This window comes from Emys orbicularis, chromosome 13, assembly GCF_028017835.1.
Source record: "Emys orbicularis isolate rEmyOrb1 chromosome 13, rEmyOrb1.hap1, whole genome shotgun sequence".
NCBI classification, from domain to species: domain Eukaryota; kingdom Metazoa; phylum Chordata; order Testudines; family Emydidae; genus Emys; species Emys orbicularis.
Window position 1 is genome coordinate 38,795,305 of NC_088695.1, and position 21,487 is coordinate 38,816,791.

Consider the following 21,487-nt stretch of genomic DNA (forward strand, 5'->3'; position numbering starts at 1 on the left):
AAATCTTGGCCACACTGAAGGCCCTGAGAGTTTTGTTACAGATTTCAATGAAGCCAAGATTTCACCCCCAGGTCTTCCAAACCCACATGAACTGGTTCTCACATCTTTATTTGCGAAACCTATTCAAGCCAAACTTGGGATGTGGTTGCCCAGCTTTAAATGCAACATGTTTCTTTGGCAGTCAGTTGAAGCTAGAATATGCAGTGCCTTCGTTCTATTTTGGCACAAAAATGTCCTCAGGTTTGAGCAAGTGTCAAGCTGCGTGAGGCTCCAATCTATCACAGTGGACAAGTTTCCTGCACAAAACAGAGCTTTTATATAGCTTTATGCGCACTACCAGTCTGAAGTCATTGTGGCATGTCACCTATGCGCCAGTGAAGGCGCACACCAGCTGGTACATGAACACAGCCTTATATCTGGGTGAATGCAGACACAACTTCTTAAAAGAGACCCACTCATTTTCATTATTAACATTTTCTAAAAGGTAAACAGAACTGTTGATAACACACATTGTAAATGAGTGTGTGTCATCTATATATATATATACTGTCTGAGAGTACAGCAGAGTTGATATAGAGTATTTCTACAGTCATTTGTTCCAATGAGTTTAATTCACTTGTTCCATCTTTTCCTGAATATTCCAGGTCCTAACCTAACACAGCTGTCATATGTTGCATCGCTTTTAATCTTCCATTGTTCTGCACAGGTTAATTGGTTTTATGATCACAGAGATTAAAGCTTAGATTCTGAAAAGAGCCTAAGGGAGTTAGGCACCCAACTCATTTAATTTCAGTGGGGAATTTTAATTTCTGTACATTTCCCCTTACACCATAAAAATATGGATTTAGGATATATATATATATATATCCCTGAAATGTCTTGCATCAAATATTCCTGCAACGGTGCAGGTGACCTTCAATGGACTTTCACCTAAGATATAAAGTTCCCAATACCATGCCATTTTTGTTGTGAATTTTGTGTTTGCTGTGTTTAGTTTTTGTAAGTCTAGCTTGAAAAATATTTCTTCATATCACACTAGTATTTTCTCAACAAGGAGAAATTTGTATTATCTGCCCTGAATAGCATTACATCTTTTCAATCCTTCGCAGAGTTGCAAACATAGCCAGGCACTACCAATACTGTCCTATAGTTCTGTAAAACATCTCAAAACATCTGTGTGTGCATACATATTTTTTTTTAACTAGAGGTCTTACCTCATAATTTCCTTGTGTAGTACTCCTTTGGGGATAAATCTAGATTGAACTGTCTCCAGCCCTTGACCTATGAGATTTAATGATGTGTTTCTCAGTGGTCAGGATTTAAACATGAGAATCTGAAAAAAACATGTGTCATGAGTTTGTATAAAATTTTTGCCATTGCTGCTCAAGGTCAGAGGAGACTTGAACGTTGTAAATTTACTTTCTCTAGACAGGTGAGAGGAGGTTTTCGCTCTCTTGGAACATAAGTTTGGAGGTTTACACATCCATAATTAAAATACAGCAGGCATAATTTATTTTTAAACATAACACATCAAAACTGTTGGTTTTGGCTTATATGTTTCTCAGTGCATATTGCCCTCTTCATAAAAGCCTTTCCACCATAAGATGATAAAATACAGGCATCCCTTTCTATCCCTAAACCCCTATCAACCAACAAAAAGAAAAGAGGAAATAAAGCAAAAAGAAAGAAGAAGAAAAACGACTCTACCCCAAGCTGAATTTTGACCCCCATAATGAAGAAGTGCCAGAGACCCCATGAAGTCCACTAAGAACTTAGCAATTGCTATATATTTTAGGTGGAAGGCACCAAGGGGTAGATTTTTAAAAGGTAATTAAGTGTCTACTTCATACTGAAACCAATGGAAGTTAGGTGCCTAAATACCTTCAAAAATCTGGCTCCCAGATACTACAATGATGAACAGCAGCATAAGACAGATGTACAGATGTTTTGCTTTTAGAATTGTTGCTGTTCATTTATTTCAACCCCATTGAACCACGGCAGGGATTTCCAAAGAAGCCAGGTACTCAGCTCCCATTGAATTTCAATTAAGAAGAGGGCACTTAACTCCATTTGGTTCCTTTGAAATTGTCCCGACTAACTCAATAAGACCAGAAACAATAGTCAACTGTTCATCAACTGTTCTACATCCTGCAGGTACCTCGCTCAGTGCTAGAGCCCCTTTTAATGTGCTCGTTCACATGGACCTGCAGAGAGATTGAACAGACGCCTTTATTTATTGTGCTCCCAGAGGCAGTTTGAGAATACATTGTAGTAAGAAGCTGCTGATGCCTTGTGGGAAATCTTTGAAAAGCATTTTATTTGGAAACAATTCTGCATGTACCTCATAGCATATTTTCTCTATTTCGTTCCTCTTAGTCTGGAATACTTATGAGAGCAGTTGTTGCTTTTTGTAGGTGAAGATTTCCATTACTGTCTGATTTCAGACAGGATTTCCATGCCTAAGTTGAAGCAGCAACTAATGCAAACTCTGCACCCACATCTCCTACAGGCTGGGAGGGTAGTTTTTTTTCATTGATGCAGAATGTCTGGCATTCTATAGGAGTCATACTATAGGGGATTGGGGAAAACACACAAGCATAAATGGAGGTTTGTTCCCTTCCCTGAGGACCCTAGTTAGGTATTTTCTGAACAGTTCCCCATAGCTCTGCTTTGCACATATTGACAGGGCTGTAAAATGAGATGGTGCTCTGAAATGTGACGGTAAAAGTACATTTTATTTATTTAAATTTATACAACACAGAGAAGACACAAGCACCCTTACAAATCTTAACATTTATAAAAAAATCACATTAGACTGCTTGGAGTTCTGTACTCATTGCATCTTACTAACTTCATCTAAGATTTGCTCAGTCTACAAATAAAAAGTTTTTAATAAGTGCCAGCCTTGAACACCCAATTTGGGATCCAAGACCCCAGCTGGATTCGTTTTTCCTTCCACATAATTACAAATACTAAAGATACTATATCTTCAGTTACACATGTGCAACTCATTTTCTTGAAATTATAACCTGTGTTATAGCCACACAACATTGTTAGCTCTCAGTTCAGTGGCAGAGGAGTAATTCTGTGTGTTCTGCAGTATATTTCTATTACTGGTTGCTATGTATGAAAAGGCAAGAAACCAGCTCGACTGTCACAACCCATGTTAAGTCTCCAGGAGTGGCAGTTAGAATCATAGGCGCTGACTCTGTGGGTGCTCCGGGGCTGGAGCACCCACCGGGAAAAATTGGTGGGTGCTCAGCACCCACCGGCAGCTCCCGCTCCAGCTCACCTCCGCCTCTGCTCCGCCTCCTCCCCTGAGCGCACCGCATGCCCGCTTTTTCCCCCTAGCTCACAGCGCTTGCGCCGTGAAACAGCTGTTTCACGTGGCTGGGGGGGGGGGGGGAACGCGGTGCGCTCGGGGAAGAGGCGGGGCCGGGGCGGGGATTTGGGAAGGGGTCCAATAGGGACAGGGAGGGGGCGGAGTTGGGGCGGGGACTTTGGGGAAGGGGTTGGAATGGGGCTGGGGGGGCGCGAGCACCCAGTGGCACTGGGGAAAGTTGTCACCTATGGTTAGAATAAAAAATATCTTTATATTGATAGATTAATTAATACTGATATGGAACCAGTGAGATACAGTAAGTCTGGAACCTTACAATGCCATTTTTACAGTCACTTTTCAGAGACGAACCTCACTTTAAAGCACACATAGACTGAAGCAAGGGAATTAGACACCCATCCAGCAAACACATACGAGTTTATCTTTAAGGGTACGTCTATACTTACTTCCTGGTCCGGATGTAAGCGATCGATCTTCTGGGATCGATCCCGGAAGTGCTCGCCGTCGACGCCGGTACTCCAGCTCAGCGAGAGGAGTACGCGGCATCGACGGGGGAGCCTGCCTGCAGCGTCTGGACCCGCGGTAAGTTCGAACTAAGGTACTTCGAATTCAGCTACGTTATTAACGTAGCTGAATTTGCGTACCTTAGTCCGAAGTGGGGGCTTAGTGGGGACCAGACCTAAGAGTACGAGCAGTTTTGTTGAGCAAAGAGCATCTATGCACATGTGCAAAGTATTCATGTGTGCAAGAGATTGCAGAATTGAGGCCCTAAAGCAGGGATCTCAAACTCAAATCACCATGAGGGCCACATGAGGACTAGTACATTGGCTGAGGGCCGCATCACAGAAACCTTTTCATACAACGATAGAAAAGTATAGTCAAAAATGAAAAAAAATGAAGAGTAATATAGTATGCTATTAAAAGTCAATGTCTTAACTTTTTTAAAACTGTAATGCAAAAAGTCAGTGCTAATTTTGACAGTCATTTAATTTTTGGCCACTTAGCTGGCAGTGTTTTGCATTAGCCAGAGCATCAATATTAGGCTTGATATCCTGAGACGAAACCAATCTCAATGTTGCTTGCGAACTGTACCACATTCCATACAAAAAACGACACTAAGAGAATGTTAAGACTGCACAGTTAAGCACACGTGCCAAAATTAGGGTTGCACACACAACTTTTTCTCTGCCCCTTTGAGACTATATGTTATGTAATCTTTTAATTACAGGGTCACATACTGTTTCTCATATATCTTTTTTCTACACCCTTAAATTGTATAGCATCTTACAGTGATTTTTCTACTGACTTTTATTGCATTGTCACAGTAGCCCAATATATGCTTACTAGCAAAGGACTTGTCACAATAGCCACTCAAGTTTATGGTAAGTATGAGTGAGGGTGGGCAAATGTGTGTTTAATGGGAAGCTGTGTTGATTTATGCCTGCAAAAAAAACCCACTCCACCCCTACCATGAGGCCCCACCCCTGCCCTGCCTCTTCCCACCCCTTCCCCAAAGTCCCTGCCCCAACTCCTGCTGCTATTCCAACCTCTTCCCCAAATCCCCGCCTCCTCCCCTGAGCGCGCTGTGTCCCCACTCCTCCCCCCTCCCTCCTGGAAAGTCCTAAGCGCTACCAAACAGCTGTTTGGTGGCGGGAAGCGCTGGGAGGTAGGCGGAGGAGCAGGGACGCCGCATGCTCGGGGAGGTGAGGTGAGCTTGGCAGACCGCAGGAAATAACTCCACCGCGTGTTTGAGACCCCTGCCCTAAAGGGTACAGCAGCTACAAGGAATATTATCTTTTTCACTAAATTCACAACAGAATCATATAAAATCAAGTTCTTGCTTGATCTATTTGACCGAATTCTGCCTTCAGCTACACCATGGAACCCCATTGCCTTAGGATTGCACATAAGTAACTGAGGGTAGAATTCTTCTTTCCCTCTTCATCCCAGCCAGTAACCAGGCCACACTCCCAATGACTTCAAGAGGAGCTGGATTTGGCCCTTTCTGTGAAATCCAATAAAGAGCTGCTTTAAGGTGCATTCAGTAGAGATTTGATGAAGCTGAACCCGAAGGTCCTGTAACCTTACTTTTGTTACATAATGCTACATTATATTTAAAGATGCATTTCTGGGACTGTGTTGCTGATACCTAATATTATACAATGGCTCCCAGGGGAGCTATTGAAATGATATCATTTTTATAAAATAAATGAATAAGCAAATCAATACATAAAACAGGTTAAAACACACTAAGCTATACAATCGGCATGTAAGTTGTATAGCTTATCAGTCAACCATTGAAGATTTACCCCCTTCAGGTTCAGAGTTGCTCAGTAACTTAAGGGTTTGTGTGTGTTTAATAATGAATGCTAAAAACCACCAGGGATCCTATCTGCAAAGCACTGTACAGGGCTTATGCACATAATTTCAAGCTACTGCTGTGGAAATTTACCCCCTGATGGTATTAGTGGAACTTTAGTGCTGCAAGAAAATGCTGTTCTGATCAACAGAAGTATAGCTATGCCAAGTTAAGAAACCTCTTAATTTGCAGAAAAGGATCCAAAAATATCTGTATAGACTTGTTTAGTCACTGATTTCAGTTTTTAGTAACAAAATGCATGCGCTGAAAATATTTACATTATTCAAACAGTGCTGCCCAAGAATGGATGTGGCAATTTTGGAGCATTAATCTGCAACACCCTGCAGCTTTTCCCTTTAATTTTTTAAGGGATATAATTATTATTTTTTAAAGTTTACAGCCCTCAGTGGCTATAAACATTCATTATACATAAGTGCAATGCATCAGATGCCTTTCCAGAACACAGAGTTGTATCTAGACCCAATTGTCTGCGAGTGGCATTGCAGATTGGAAACAAGCAATAACTCACTTCACTGATACAGAAAATACATACTTTAATCTTGTTAAACAAATTTTTTTATAAATTCAAGGAGAGGTTATAGAAATAAAGCCAATAAGGATACAAAATGAAGGAAACTGGCAATATTATTCCCAGTGATAAAAATGATTTTATGTTTAACACAATATGAGCTTACAAATGAGAGCATGAAGCTTTTAAATACTTTGACAGATGGCTATTTCATGGGGTTTCTATAACCTAACAGCTATTCGCCAGTACAAAAGTATTTGATGTGAATGGATGTGACAACATAGGAGTAGAAAAGAACAGAAAGGGGATCAGATTCTCAGCTGTGACGAGATGTACTTGGTGCAAGTCAGGGGAGTAAAGTAGCCAGTTACAGCTCCCTGATTCTCAGGCTGCTCTGGCTCTGACAGAAGTTAGAGCAACTTAAGGGCTGCTCTAACTTACGAAACCTGGTCATGATCCCTCAGAGACCAACTGAAAAGTGCCAGGAGAGTGAAATTTGGCTCTGCCTCCTCCCCACTTCTGTCATACCATCACTACAGTGAGATTGGTGAAGGAGTCAACTTTGCCAGCTTGATGCTGGATTAAAATTCCTTTCCATCATGGGATTCTCAACTGGTGAGCTGTGGCCAGACTACCTGCTCTCCACTGTCTAAGGAACGCAAAGGACACAGAACGTAGACTGTAAACTCTTTGGGACGGGGTCTCTTTTTTTTGGTCTGTATTTGTGCCACACCTAGCACAAGGGGGTCCTGATCCACAACTGGGGCTCCCTAGGCTATATGACAATACAAATAATAAATAAGAATAATAGAACTGAGCCTGAGAATCTGGCATATTATGCTACAATACATAGATGTTAAATTATACAGGCATATGAACAAGAAAATACACTATATCTTCATGCTGTGCTTCACAGTGTTGCACTATCATCAATGATAAAAAAAATCATACTATAGTCAGGAATGACCATGAATGTGTGTTTATTCCTTTGCTGGGATAATTCGGTATCTGTTATTTTGTGTTTCTTTTCTGCATACAGGGATCCCTCATAAAAACTTTTCAATTATCTTAGATAACTTGATAATGTTACCTCAGAAAGTGCAAGTACTCCATGTCCTAAATGTAGGGAATATTGCAAATAGGACTGATTCGGTGTCACTGAAGTCAAGAAAAGGCTCTTACTGATTTCAATGACCACTGGACAAGGCCTATAATTTAGTAACACTATCCAATTATCCAAGACAAAACAGGAAGGGTTTAAAGGGTGACCACAGCACTTGTTCATTACTTTTAAATACAGTGTATTACTGGAAACCACTGTTTTTGGAAAGTTTATACATTCACAACTTCTACTGTTACTAACTGCATACTTTCAAGTAGTAATTATTTGTGTCTCTGTCTCTTTTCCCCTCTGGTTCTGAGACACGATCCTGCATTATTCGACGGGATTGCTTTGCTACTGGTCTCAAACTCAGCACAATGAACCCTTGATGAGCATCCCAGAAGTGACTCTTGCTAAATTAAAGGGACTCTGCTGACGTTCGCTTTCTAAAATGTGTCCTGCCTTCAACCAGACCAGTTTTCAGGGATTCCCTGTGCTGATCCTAGATAATCTATCAGTTTCCCCCAACGTCTGCTGCAAAACTGATCAAGTTCCAAACTGAGAGGACTAGTTGGTACAGAGGGTTAACTGAACCAGCTTTTCATCTCTGTAGCCAAAATTGTGTTTCAAAGCCATAAATGAAAGGGGTTTTTTGATGTCTTCCTAACCCCATTTTCTTCAAAACCTGGGTGTGACTACAAAATATACATTTTCCTTTCCCAAATCCTGGTTTTTGAGCTGAGCAGCTTTATTGGAGATGTTGCTTTTTCAACGACTACAAATAGGCTCAGTGGAAGCTGCAAGTAACAGCGCAGGTTGGAGCAGACATTGGAAATCTAAGTATCTTGGGGACTCTAGATTTTGTTTCTTAAAATATGATTTCATAGGATCAAATCTTGAAGCTGTCACTCAGTCACAGCTCCATTTAAAGTCAGTGAAAGTTCTGCCTAACTAAGGACTTAATGAGGAGTCCAGTCTATCCATATAGCTTAATATGTAAATAGAAAAAGAACTCTTAAAATCAAATACAATTTTTAATACAGAAGAAAAAGTGTCTTTAGATTAAGTTCTTAATGCAAGCCTCAAGCTAAGTCCAGCTCTGCTTGCGGGAAGTGGCATTACTCATGTAAGTAAGGCAAACCAGACTTGGCCCCTAACTGCTAGCACGTGAAAGCTGCAACCACAAATTTTGAGGTGAGGAAGAAGGAAATTCCAAAGGACATTAAGACTGGCAGACCAAAAAACAAACAGTGCAGCATCTGGAGGTTGTTACCCTCTAAAGTATATACATACACCTCTACCTCGATAGAACGCTGTCCTCGGGAGCCAAAAAATCTTACCGCGTTCTAGGTGAAACCACATTATATCAAACTTGCTTTGATCCACCGGAGTGCGCAGCCCCGCCCCCCCGGAGCGCTGCTTTACCGCGTTCTATCCGAATTCGTGTTATATTGGGTCGCGTTATATCAGGGTAGAGGTGTATATTTTAAACAGTAAATACAGTATGACAATGGTAGGACAAAAACTATGTTATATGCACACTCCTTTAGAGAGCTCAAGCACCAGTGTGCTTATTCTTGGTAAGTCCAGCATCATTCCGAATCATAAGAGGTATAGGTGAAAGCATAGATTTTCAAGGTGAGGTCACAGTCATGGTATGTGTAGGCCAAGAGTTAGATCTTCTGTACCAATCTTGACAATATTCCTTTAGCTAAGAGCATTCTTTGGCAGCAATGTAAATTTGTATGGTAGCATAACTTTAAATAGTCACCTTTTTTCCTTTCCACATCTACATTAATGTGGATTGCATGCACTTATCAAGACCAAAGCAAGCCCCATAAAGCTTAAGGGTAAAAATTTAAGAAATGTCTCAGGGACTTAGAAGCATAAGTCTCATTTACAAAAGCACTGTAAAGTCAGATTTTTAAAGGTCTTTAGGCGCCTAAAGATGCAAATAGGTGCCAAGTGGAATTTTCAAAAGTGCCTATCGCCCCAATTTTTAAAGGTTCTTAGACTTAGCTACATCTAACTCATATAAGTGCTTTATTCCTATTGAAATAAATCGGAGTTAGGCACCTAACACCTCTGAGGATCTGGGCTAAAGTCTCACTGAAGGTCAATGGGAGTTAGCTGCCTAGTTACTTTTGAAAATGGAACTCAGGCTCCTAAGTCACTTCAATTTTCAATTGTTTTTTTACCCGAAGTCACATAAATAAGACTTTAGAAGAGTAAGTTCAAACATTAATTCTGGAAGTCCATTTACTATATCTATCTATATCTGCTCTGACAGTATATCAGACTGTCCATAGCCTGTCATGGTGAAAAAAAGACAAATCATTTGCCAGTCTCACTTCTTGTTCCCAAATTATACATGTGATGAACTAAATTTGACGCAACTGCACAAAACTCAATGGAATTATCCCAGGGATGAATTTGGCCCCAACAGTTTACTTTGCAACAGTCATTTGATGTATAGTACTTTTATTTTTAATCCTTGGGAGTTTTACTCTTCTCACAGCTGATTTACCGTTCTACCTATGGTAAAATACATTAGTAGTATGTGTGACAGATATGGTGATTTCCAGCAATATCTTTGGGAGATCTTACTATACTAAGTTTATGTATTGTGGGCTAGTGATTGTATTTAATTCCATGGGGGAGGGGATGACAACAGCCCCTCCAGGAACTAAGAACAGTGGGGAGTGATTAGACAAATTCAAAGGTGATTAGGCAAGAGGTGCCAGCACCTGGAGAGATTCACCTATACTAGTTCAGCTGGATTCTCCAGAGGCCAACAGACTAAGAACGGTCTATTGGATAAATAGCCTAAGTTTAAACTGACCCAGGCCCTACTTTCTGATCCAAACAATGGACAGGACCTTCTGTCCAAGGGAAGGGCCCCAATTATTAGAGAAGGGTTGGAAGGACTGACATCAACAAGAGTCCGTGTGGAGATGGGGTGATCTCTGGTAAGCTAATTAGCATGGGTACAGGTTCTCATTGTTTTTAATATGTTTTCTCGGTAAAGCTTTTATCTTAAGAATAAATGTGCTTGCTTAGGAAGAGTTGTGTGTGGTACCTTAACTGAGGACAATTACACTATTATAGCCTCTGAGGAGAAGGAAAAGCTGGCCTGCTTAGGCAGTCTCACTTGCTGGGGAATTCACAGTGTAGGCAGGGAACTGAGTAGCCTGGAAATATCCCTGTCAGGAGGGAGAGAGATGCATGTCTCTGCCCAGAAGAATTGATGTCTGGGGAGCCTTAGTGCATCATAGAGGGGGAATATAGGTGCAGTTGCCCTGAACTGTGACAGTATGTTTTTTAATAGTTATACAAAATTAAGCATAATGCTTAGCAAAAAAAAAAAAAAAAAAAATCACTAGAAGAAAACTGTCTTAAATTAGTATCCAATGTTACTTTCAATTACATGAAGCAGAAATGTGTTCAAAGCATGAAACCATTAGCTTATATTTTTAAAGGCAATTGTTTTATGGAGGACAAAGAAAAAAGCACGAAAGAATGACAAGAACAAGCCCTTTCATCGAAAAAGAGTTTACAAATTTCAGACTGATTATTTATGATAAATATCTAGTGACTATTTATCCCAACAGGAATCATCTATGCAACAGTTATTTTAGCACAATGTAAAATAATATCATACTTTCCTAACATTAATTTGTCTTGATTATTTATTGTAATGATTTTATATTTTTATTGGTGCATTGAATTACAGAAAATGCAGCATAATTTAATTTTCCCCATCATACAGGAAGAAATCACTGGAGGCATTATAATGATGAAAGAACAGCTATGCTAATACCACAAAAAAAGGATGCAAAAATGATTTATGTTACTTTCTTCTCCTATTTGCAGTTCATTAAGTCACTGTCTTCTTGTAATGACCAAGTGAAAATTAAAGTACTTCAGAGAAGAACTTTAGGTTCAGCATCATTAGAGGAAGAGAAATGGGTTCTTTGATGAACTTGACTGCAGAAATCTATAGAGCACAACTTAATCAGACTACACATTGATCTTTGATGCTAGAAGGCAGCCTTAAGATTGAATAAATCTTTTTAATGCATATTTTGGTTTTTAAAAGTAGCATATGATGCATGAGAATGATTTATATTCAATATGCTTCAAATTCATAAGGTAAAAAATGGTACACAGTGCTTTCCTTTGTCCTCAGTGTAAACATAAGCTTAAAGCAACCAGTTCCCTATATTGTAAGATGCTTAGCTTTTAAGACAGTATTTGTGACAGTGAAGAACAGCTACATACCAAACCTAGGAAAACATCATATTGGTTGATACTAATGAATTTTGAAATCACTCATGATGAACAACTTTATTCATCTGATAAATGACTTTGAGACACAGGAGAGAATAAATAGTACAGATAACAGCTAACACCTATGTAATTAAAAAAACCTTACTTTTGCCATCTTTCCTCTAGACAGATCGTAAAGTACTTTATTAGATGGTAGGCCAAATTCTAGCCTTATATCCTTGTAATCCTACTGCTTTGATGAGGTTGCTGCAAGGGTGTAATATAACAGAATTTGGTCCTCTGTGGTGGAACGCTGTAGTTATTCTGCTCCAATAACACTACACAACAGCAACGAGGAGAGAAAAATAACTTCTGTGCTTTAAGTTACAGAAGGAATTTATATCAGCAGAATATGAACATCAAAATTAGAATTGTCTAGGACACAAGAGTTAACAGCCCTCCTTTTCTTGAAAGTGCCATCACTTCTTTAGTGATCACAACTAGTCAGGTTACACACATACTCAGTACATACTAACACACACACGTGTATATAAGTATGACTAGTTCTATTCACTTGCAACGAGTTGGTGTTTTAGGGCAATATTTTCAGACACCTAAGTGAAGCAAGAGCTAACATCCCATTTTCAAAAGGGACTTAGACATTTAGGCTAAATTCCATTGACTTTCAATAACACTGGCTCCTAAACACCAGATTGTTAAAGATACTAGGTATCCAACTTCCACTGAAATCAAGCAGAGTTAGGTGCCCAAATACCTTTAAAAATCCGACTATATATCTCTTTTGAAAATGGGACTTAGGTGTTTTAGAAAAATTTGCTGCTAATCTACTTAACATCCTGGCATGGGGTGGTGGAGTAGTTAGAAGATAGTCAGCTAAATTCATCCACGCTGAAACTCCATTGACATCAGCAGAGTTATACCAGGACTGTATTTGGCAAACTTAGTCTTTACTGAATCTTTTGGTTGCGTTTCAGGTTAGGTACAATTGTTGGGAGTCTTCCTTGAGCTGCGGCTCACAGCACACTTATACTGCCAGTACTCTGAGGCTCAAACAAGCATGTTACTTCCATCCTTGAAAGTCTGCTTCGCTCTCCAAACAAATACAACAGTGAAAAAACTGTCATTCATAAAAATAAATTATAATGCACCTTTTTCATTTCCAACTTCCTATTCAAATAACGTGCCTATTTGACTGGCATAGAGCACAGCCTTCTCAATTTGCACGGATACCGACAGAGCAATAAAGCTGCTAGCCATTAAATAAAAATACAGTGGAGCATTTTTAATCAGCCTAATGTATTTTAATTACTGTAAATGGATTATTTTATTGCTTTAAGGTACTAAAATTGTATTATTTGGGCTGTTTAAAATGTGAGCTTTTAAACAGTCCAAATCATTTTGAAAACATAAAAATCTCTTATTTTTAGTGACAATGTATTATAGCTATGGATGTTCCAGGGACTTGATGTATTCAGTAGCATTTTTATGACAAAAAATAATTCTTACAAAGCCACTGAAATTCAATGTAATACTTACCAAAGCCAAGCTGCCTAAATTGTACAGAAACAAAGAACAAACAGCATCAGTCACTTACTGAACCGAAGCATTCATGTTCAGAAGATATGACACTAAGCTTCCATTTGGAAACTGCTCCCTTTCTGGGTTTACCGTGGATTATGTACTATATACGGCACACTGAGGCCCAATCCTGCCATTGGATTGGGCCTGGCTGGAACCTTACATCAACGCAGAGCCCCATTCATTTCACCTGGGGTCTGCATGGGTGGATTCCTGTCCTTCAAAAAGATTCTCTGTGCCACCAAATATGCGCCTAGTAAGCAAAGTGCTTCTACATCCTGAATTGTCTGAACAGCTGCATCACAGAAAACAAGAAAACCTTTTGCCAGTGGTAATACAGACCTGCCCATGACACATTTCTAATTAGGAACACCTCAAACCTAGGATCATTTTTATATCTCCATGTAACAGGGTGCTGGCCAAAAGGCACTGACTCAGCCCCTGTTAGCTCAGAGCCTGCTAGCTCAGCTCCCAGTAAGGGGAAGGGATTGGAACTGAAAGGCTGTGGCTGATTAAAGCCCTAAAAGAGAGACACCTGTGAGCTTGATGGGGGAAGGCCTATAAAGCTAGCAGGAAGGAAGTAGAAGGGGAGGAACAGGAAAGTGAGGACCTGTTGCTCCCAGCTAGCTGTAAGAGCAAGCTGTTCCCCAAGGGGCTACCTGCCCGATAGCGAACTGTATAAAGCTGTATATAAGTGGTGGTGGAAAAATACAAGGAAATAAAAGGGCACTGGTGTTTGAAAGAGCGGTCTCCAGCGAATTTGTACCGCGAGCAACGAAGGGCACGTCTACACCCCAAAATACTTAATTTTTTTCATGTGAGCTTTTCTCTGCCTCCACCAATATAAAACTAACTAGACCTGCCCCTTCATTTCAAGCTGGAGGGCTTATAGTATAGACATGAAACATAAATCTCATGTGCAATGGGCCTGTGTGGCAGAAGGCATAACAAACCCCTTATTGCAGTGTAATACAGATACGCTCGTAATCAGCTGAAAAGGTTTCATGTCTAGATAATGTAAAGTCTTGATTTGTGAGAAGCAAGATTTTTTTCAGCTAAAGTAAGTATAAGCCTGGGATTTTGTGTATTATGTCTCATTTTGTATGTAAAAACCGCAGATAAAGGGCTTTGAAGGTATAGAAAGAGGATGTGCCATCAGCTTTCCTAACAACTCAAGACCTTTCCAAATTCACTTCCAGCTGGCACTTTGAACTGTTAATCGTATTTTTTTTTTTTGAGGGGAGGGGTGGAGGTATGGCAAGAGAATTAAAAAAAATGACTGATTTATTTATGTGAACAAAAACAAACCTGTTTCAGATGTGCCTAGGATCTTTTTTCTTTAATGCATTACACATCAGGGAAATGTATGACACCGAGTCATTCAAACACTAAGAAGCAAATCTCAGTTCTTATTAATATTGGGCTTGATCCTGAGGTCATTAGACTCATCCCCGTGTCCCCTACCACTTCCTGAGAATAATTGGCAATAGAGTGTGGAAATGCTGCAGGTTTGCAGTTGCAGAATTTTCTCTCAGTTCTCCTCTGGGGATGTGCAGGGTTTTGGCCATCCTCTTCTCACAGAAAAGAGTGAGGGCTCAGTTCCCCCCCATCTCCTTTACCTCACCCGAGGCAAGGGGCATCCATGCAGAATGCTTTGGCCTCTGCACTGGCTCCCAGCTCCTGGCTCTGGTCCTTGACAGCACAGCTCCTGCAAGAGCTGTGTTGTCTGAAGCTCTCCCAACCAACACGTCCCCCAGAACAAAGAGTGGCTTAAAAGGTCCATGGAAAGGGAAGAAAACATACACAAGTTCCTGCAGACTCTGCACATCCATAATCTGGGCCTGTAGCCCCACTTACTCCTCCCCACCTGAAGATGTGGATTTCTGCAAAGGGGCATCTGCAGGGCTGTGGGAAAATGTTGCACAAGTTCTTTCCCTTCCCATACCTCCCCTTGCCAGAGCCATAAGCTTTTGTTACCTCCTACTCCAGGAAGTGGAGAGCAGCATTGGGACCCAGTTCTTGTTTGGTCCTTAATCAGACAAATTAATGAATGTAAGAAATAAGGATGTCAGGACCTGGCTCTGAGTCACTGCAATTTGCTGATCTGCCTTGGGTTAACTGACAGACTTGTCTCTCCCCATTACCATGACACAAATTGTGTTTCCTGCTGAAAGGTAAGTCCTTGTCCCATCACCCATCAAAATTCCCACTGACGTCAGTGTGTGTATGGACTGAGGAGGGACACAACAGGATTGCTAAAATCAAGCTCCTCACTACAGATCAAATAGTGGCTGGAAATAACTAGGGTTACAAGGACAATGGGCAGCATTGTTTTCTTTTACTATTCAATTAAAAAGATGTGTTTATGGTTTTTCCCATGGAAAACAGAGTAAATATGAAGATAAACAGGAAGAGGCTTTGGTGGAGCGTTCAGATCCAGGAAGAAGCAAGTCATTTAACTTTTACATGACTCAGTTTATTCTTCTGTAAAATGAGGACAATACCTACTTTCCATAGATGATGGGAGGTGTCATGATTTTTTAAATTTAATTTTTTTAAATCATTGTTGAAGTTCCAGTTGGATTTGTCAGGCTTTGAAAATGTTTTCTTTCAACAATTTATCACTATTTTCTTCAACTGGTATTGCTACATCTTCTCTTCTACAGCAGATTGTGTGCGCCGCCTGTCCCCAGAGAGGTAGCTCTTAACAGCAAAGTACTCGATTGTTAACTAAGCACCACACCCCTCATCACAGTCTCCTCTTTTTAGAACTCTATCCATTTTTCCTAAATGAATCCGTCTGATTAGAAATCCCTGCCAAAAGTGAATTCTTGACATGGATCCCTGCCAAGATATTATGAGGACATGTGAAATGACAACTTGACAGAGCAAATCGCTAATGGAGATTTATTCAGGGAAAGAGGTTTTTGTCATGATTCTCTTACACAGCAGCAACCACGTACAGTGTGGGTATTTCATAAGGAAGCATTGAATACATAGGCAGATAACCACGATGAGCTCACACGAACACGTGGCTGACTGCAGGTATCAAAGAGCAACGTTGGAAATTCCTCCTGACACAAAGTAATCACATTAATCATTATGGGACAAATCCACCTCCAACCACTTTGGCTGTGGCAGTTGTCCCTTGAAAGTGGAATTATTGTGGCTCTATTGTTTACGGGGAGACGCTAGAGGTAGGGGTGTGTGTAAGTACACATGTACAAAACCTTGCTGGCAGCCCACAAGGCCAGAGTTTGAGGCACCTAGCATGTATGGAGCCTTTGCTCCTTCCCACACAACAGGGCTATGTTGGGGCATTTTGGGATACTGTTGGTCTGAGATAATCCAGATAAAAGTAATCAGCAGCCACGCCGTGGGCTAGGGGTGGTATGAGGATTCCTTCTGGTCCGACCCTGCAGAACTCCTCAGTGTCCAACCCAGTTGCGTCACCGGGTGGCTCAATTTGTCCCTACAGCCACAAAAACCAGTTGCTAGCAGGTGGAAAATGAAAAGGTCAGCGCTAGGAAGATCCAACTTGACACCAGACCAACATGTGACCCTGTGGTCTATTTCCCACTGACGACAAACTATCAATCATTTTACTTTGGAGAAGAGTCTTTTCCAAAGGAAAATAAGTTACGATCATGAGCAACATCCCACCTCCCATCCAGTTAGCCAGGGAAAGTGTCAGTTTGCTGCAAGTTAAGACAGCAGCCTAATATTTTACTGAACAATCTTTAGGTCACCCACTTGACTGAGTTGCTTGCTGGCTGCTGCTATAAAAAGGATGGTGGTTGTCTAACATGTGTTCCTGAAGTACGACAGGTGGGGCCCTGCCAAGGATTCTGGGGTTTCTATACAACTTGGCTTAGCTGTAGTGAAGGCAGTTTCTCTTTAGTATGCTAATATTAAAAGATGAGACGTACAGGCCATTGCGTGGATTCTATTCCTCCCTCTGCAATTAATTTACAGAGTGGCCCCATAGCTTTGGGCAAGTCTCTTAACATCTCCGTGTCCCTCTGTAAAATGGCAACAATGGTACTTTCTCCATAAACACTAATGTGTACAGGTAGTCACAACCTGGCCTCCACCACACAGTATTTGGGATCTCACTGCTCCCACCCCACTCTGTGTGAGACAAGGTGAGCTAAAACCTGTAGAACTAGCTTGCAGGAGGACTGGGTGGACAGGAGAGCTACCGTCACCTAATTTTCTCTCTCTTCTTCCCTGCCACTTAAACTTACGGAAGCCCTTGTGCAGGAGTCTAGTGGGGATCCAGCTCTATGAAGGAGACGACGACGGATGGACCAAGGGTGAGACTCTGGGACACTGCCTCCTGAATTCTTCCTGCCTGATCCATGGATTAGATTAACTCAATTTTTATCAAGTCTGAGGCTGTAATGTGTGAGGGCTTCTCCAGCTTGCTGCGGAACCCCTCAAACTGAGTGCGATTCCAAGAGACAACAATGGTCAAGAGAACCACACGAAAAAACTCAAAATTGCACCTATAGCAGCTGTGCTTTTAAAAGATTGCACACATAGCGCATTGCAATCATGTGGTGCGACTTTAGTTCATGCAGACATACCCATGCTAGCTTTAATGTAGCTGGCTCCGGTACGGGTAGCAATGAATCTGTGGCAGTGCTACACAAGCCAGCCGGGGAGCACTAGCATGCTCTGTTCCAAGCATATTTAAATGGTAAGTCTTTTGGCTAAGATCAAGCGTATCCACTGATATATCCTCTGTTGGATGGACTATATCCATTCCTTACAAGGGGATGGACTTGATGATCTTACAGTTCCCTTCTATCTCTCACTCTAAGATCCTATGATCCTATTTCACTATTGAGAGCAACAATGATGCAATCCCACAATCTCTCTCTCCTCTTTTTTTTTTTTTTTTTTGCTTTCCCCCAGGGCTGGCTGTATTTCAGTGTAACATTTATGACTGTACTTCATTAATAGATTTCATGAATTTGCTGGCGTGATCAACTGAATTTGGAAGAACAAAAAAATTTCTGTTGCATAATAAAAGAGAGGATTTTTTATAGGTTTTATATGTTAGGTAATCAGCTTCACAGATGATCAAAGATTAACTTTAAATGGATGCTGCTAAGAAAGATCCTCAGTCTTAAATCAGCTTTCCTGCATTAAACCTTCCTCTTTAATCCTCAGCTCCAAGTAATTTTATAAATAGATAAAATTGAAAAATCTCTTAAACCACACAAATATAATCAGATGAATCCCACTGCAATCCTCCTTTTTCTTGGGATACCCCCAGGGAAACTAAAGGAAACAGTGTGTACTCATCTGGGTTGCACTGTTATTCAGCAGTAACATAACATTTATTAATAAATAGAACCCAGATCATTAAAAAAAAAACACCACCTTTCACCCAGTTCCATGATGCCATCATAGATGTTTCTGTGTCAGGATTTAAAAATAGAATCTGTATAGTAACACAAGCACCCACCAGCCCACAAATAAGGCTCAGAAAAGCATTCTATCTGTGCAGCACTCTGCTAAAATGACCATATGTCATGCTGTATTTGTTCTGCACTGTATTGTCTCCAGTCATGCCCATGCAGTGAGCTCTGAAAGCAGGAGCCTGTTATTTGTTTGGAACAATCATCCTATTGTACAGCACTGTGCACATTTCTGGAGTTAGATAAATAATAGAATAATGAAGTTTAGAAGTCAAATATGGGTGAAGAAAAGCATGGACTTGGGAAAACTGCTCACAAATTTGTTCTGTTTCAATTGTTTTCATGGTTCATTTAGGATACAGGGGTCAGATCATGATCTCAGTTATAGTAGCGTAAGTCTAGAACAAGGTCAGTGGAGTTAGCCCAGATTGATGCTGGTTTGACAAAGTAGAGTCTAACCCGTAAAGTAGCATCACCACCTTGAAAGCTGACGTTTCATAAGATAAGTTTCAAAACAGTTTCAGGTATTGAAACATCTCCTGAGTCCCCTGCCATATTGTGTGGTATTATACTCACATTGCCCTATTTTTACAATTGCTTTTCTCTCTTGTTGCTGTGGGAAAGACCCACACAAACTAAACAGGAAGCTAGTTGAATATACAGGGGAAAGAGTGAAATTGATTACAAGCAAAATGTTGTCAAAGGCATAAAGAAAACAAATTAGAAAAAAATTGTCATCCTTTTTTAGTTGTAGTTACCTTTGGCTTTACTTGAAACAATTATAGGTACACATTTTTCAGACTGGAATGTGATTTTTAAATTCTCAGTGTCTCTTTTTAGTATAGAATCAATACATCTGATTTTGCTGTCACTTATACCGGGGTTTGCACTTGTATAATTTCCATGGAGGTACTTATAATTTGTACCAGTGTGAGAATCCAGCTGTGCATGTTTTTCTGATTTGACTGCATACATAGTATCATATATATGTCCATATGATTTAAATAATCAAATCCTGTTTCCTCCTTATGCACTGGTCACCACTCAGGAAGTCAACGAGCACTTCACTTGGAATGAGAGACAACCCCAGCAAAAAGCAGAATAAGCATTTAGAGGAAAGATACATGTAATCATTAAAAAGACAGAGGGATAAAAAACTACCAGAGCTGCAGGTCAGCAGTAATACCCACAGACAAACTACAAATTTGCATGTGGCAATAAAAATAAAGCCACAGTAGGAACGGTCACATCATATGGTATGTAGACTAGATCTACAAGAAATGGACTTTAAAGAGATGTACGCACATCAGGATGGAAACATGCACTTTTCGGAATGTTGCTAGTAAAAACAAATATATGCAATAAATAATACTGGGGACAGGTGAGCTTGCTTAGCCTAATTTAAAACCCACTCAAACATCCTGGGTTCAAAAGTTCATCACCTGTTAACAGGTCTGTGTTCTGCTTACCGGGGACTGTGAATAAAGGAGCAGAGAGGAAATTTCTAATTGACAAATAAATGTATAGAGGGCACCCACATGTACCAGCCTAGCTATGGGCACTTGCTTTAGTTAATGATAATCTGACATGAGAACAAAGCAATCAATCATTTTAATTGATCAAACTCTAGGATTTTCTGATTTATTTAAAAATGGTGTAAAATATTTTCATTTGTGGGGGGGGGAAGGTGGAAAATAGGGGTCATGTATCAAGGCCCTAATCCTGCACTCTTTGTACATTTAATACTCTCACTGAAGAGGAAAGTTTTGGATACACAAGGATAGCAGGATCAGATCTAAGCCAATGCAGGGCTGTTCCTTATAGTATACTCAATAGCAATTGCTTTGTCCAGTTATGTTTTAAGTAGATCAGGTGATAGTTTCCACTACTCCCCCTCGGGGAACTCTTTCACAGCCTAGCAGATCTCACTATCAGAAAGTTTTTCCTGATATTCAGCCTCAATTTTCTTTTAATTTCTTCCCATAACTTCTGGTTATATGGCACTTCTACAACTCAGGATCATAGCTCTGGTCTCCCCTTACACAATTTTACTGCCTCGCCATAATTAACAGCCTGCAGAATTCACCCAAGGAAATACTCAAGTTGCCTACCCAAAAAGAGAAGACATTTCTATTTGCTGGGATTGTTACCTGAGGCAGGATAACCTTTTCTATATCACTCCTTTGAGTCAGGATATTCTGCTGGGCACAGGATCTGCCATCTTGTCTCCATAACTTTGCCCAAGGGTAACTTGAACTTTATGTTGCAATACACATTCAGGGCCAAATTACACCCCAGCTTCCCTTTGCAGAGCTGCTGGGAAGCGTGGTAGAACCAGAAACTGAACAGTGGTGCTCGGAGGCATTCTGATGGCATAATGTAGACAGTTCACATTTTAATTTGACTTGGGATCTAAATCAGCATTTGAATCAAACTTCTGGGCCTCAGAAAGTTTTTAAAACACTCCATGGTTTTAATGCATGCATTTTTCCTCCGTGGTTTTTTTTTGCAATTTATCTAGTGTCAACTGATGCAAATCTGTAGCAGTAAGAACACTGCTGTGGCAGCTAGTCTAATTTATTATATGTGCTTGAATCTCATATCGATGTTGCAGAATAGATTGGGACTGTAAGGAAATAAACACAAAACCAGAATGGTGGTAATTATTCATTCTGCCAGTGAGGTTTACTAGTCAGGCATTAAAAATGAACAAATGGCAGAAAAGATTCTTTTGCAAAGCTAATATACTGCTGTGGAATTTCTGCACTGCCAGGCACACACTTGCACTGGCCGGTTTCACTAGTAGATAAAGCGATTTTATACAGTGTCACATCTGTCTCACTGACCCTCACAAAACACT

General features: G+C 40.4%; 1 protein-coding gene across 1 annotated transcript in view; it reads right to left on the reverse strand.

Annotated features, from left to right (window-relative positions):
- Window positions 1-21,487, reverse strand: part of CA10 (carbonic anhydrase 10) — a 338,024-nt gene that overhangs the window by 121,995 nt on the left and 194,542 nt on the right. The gene's annotated exons all lie outside the window — the stretch shown is intronic.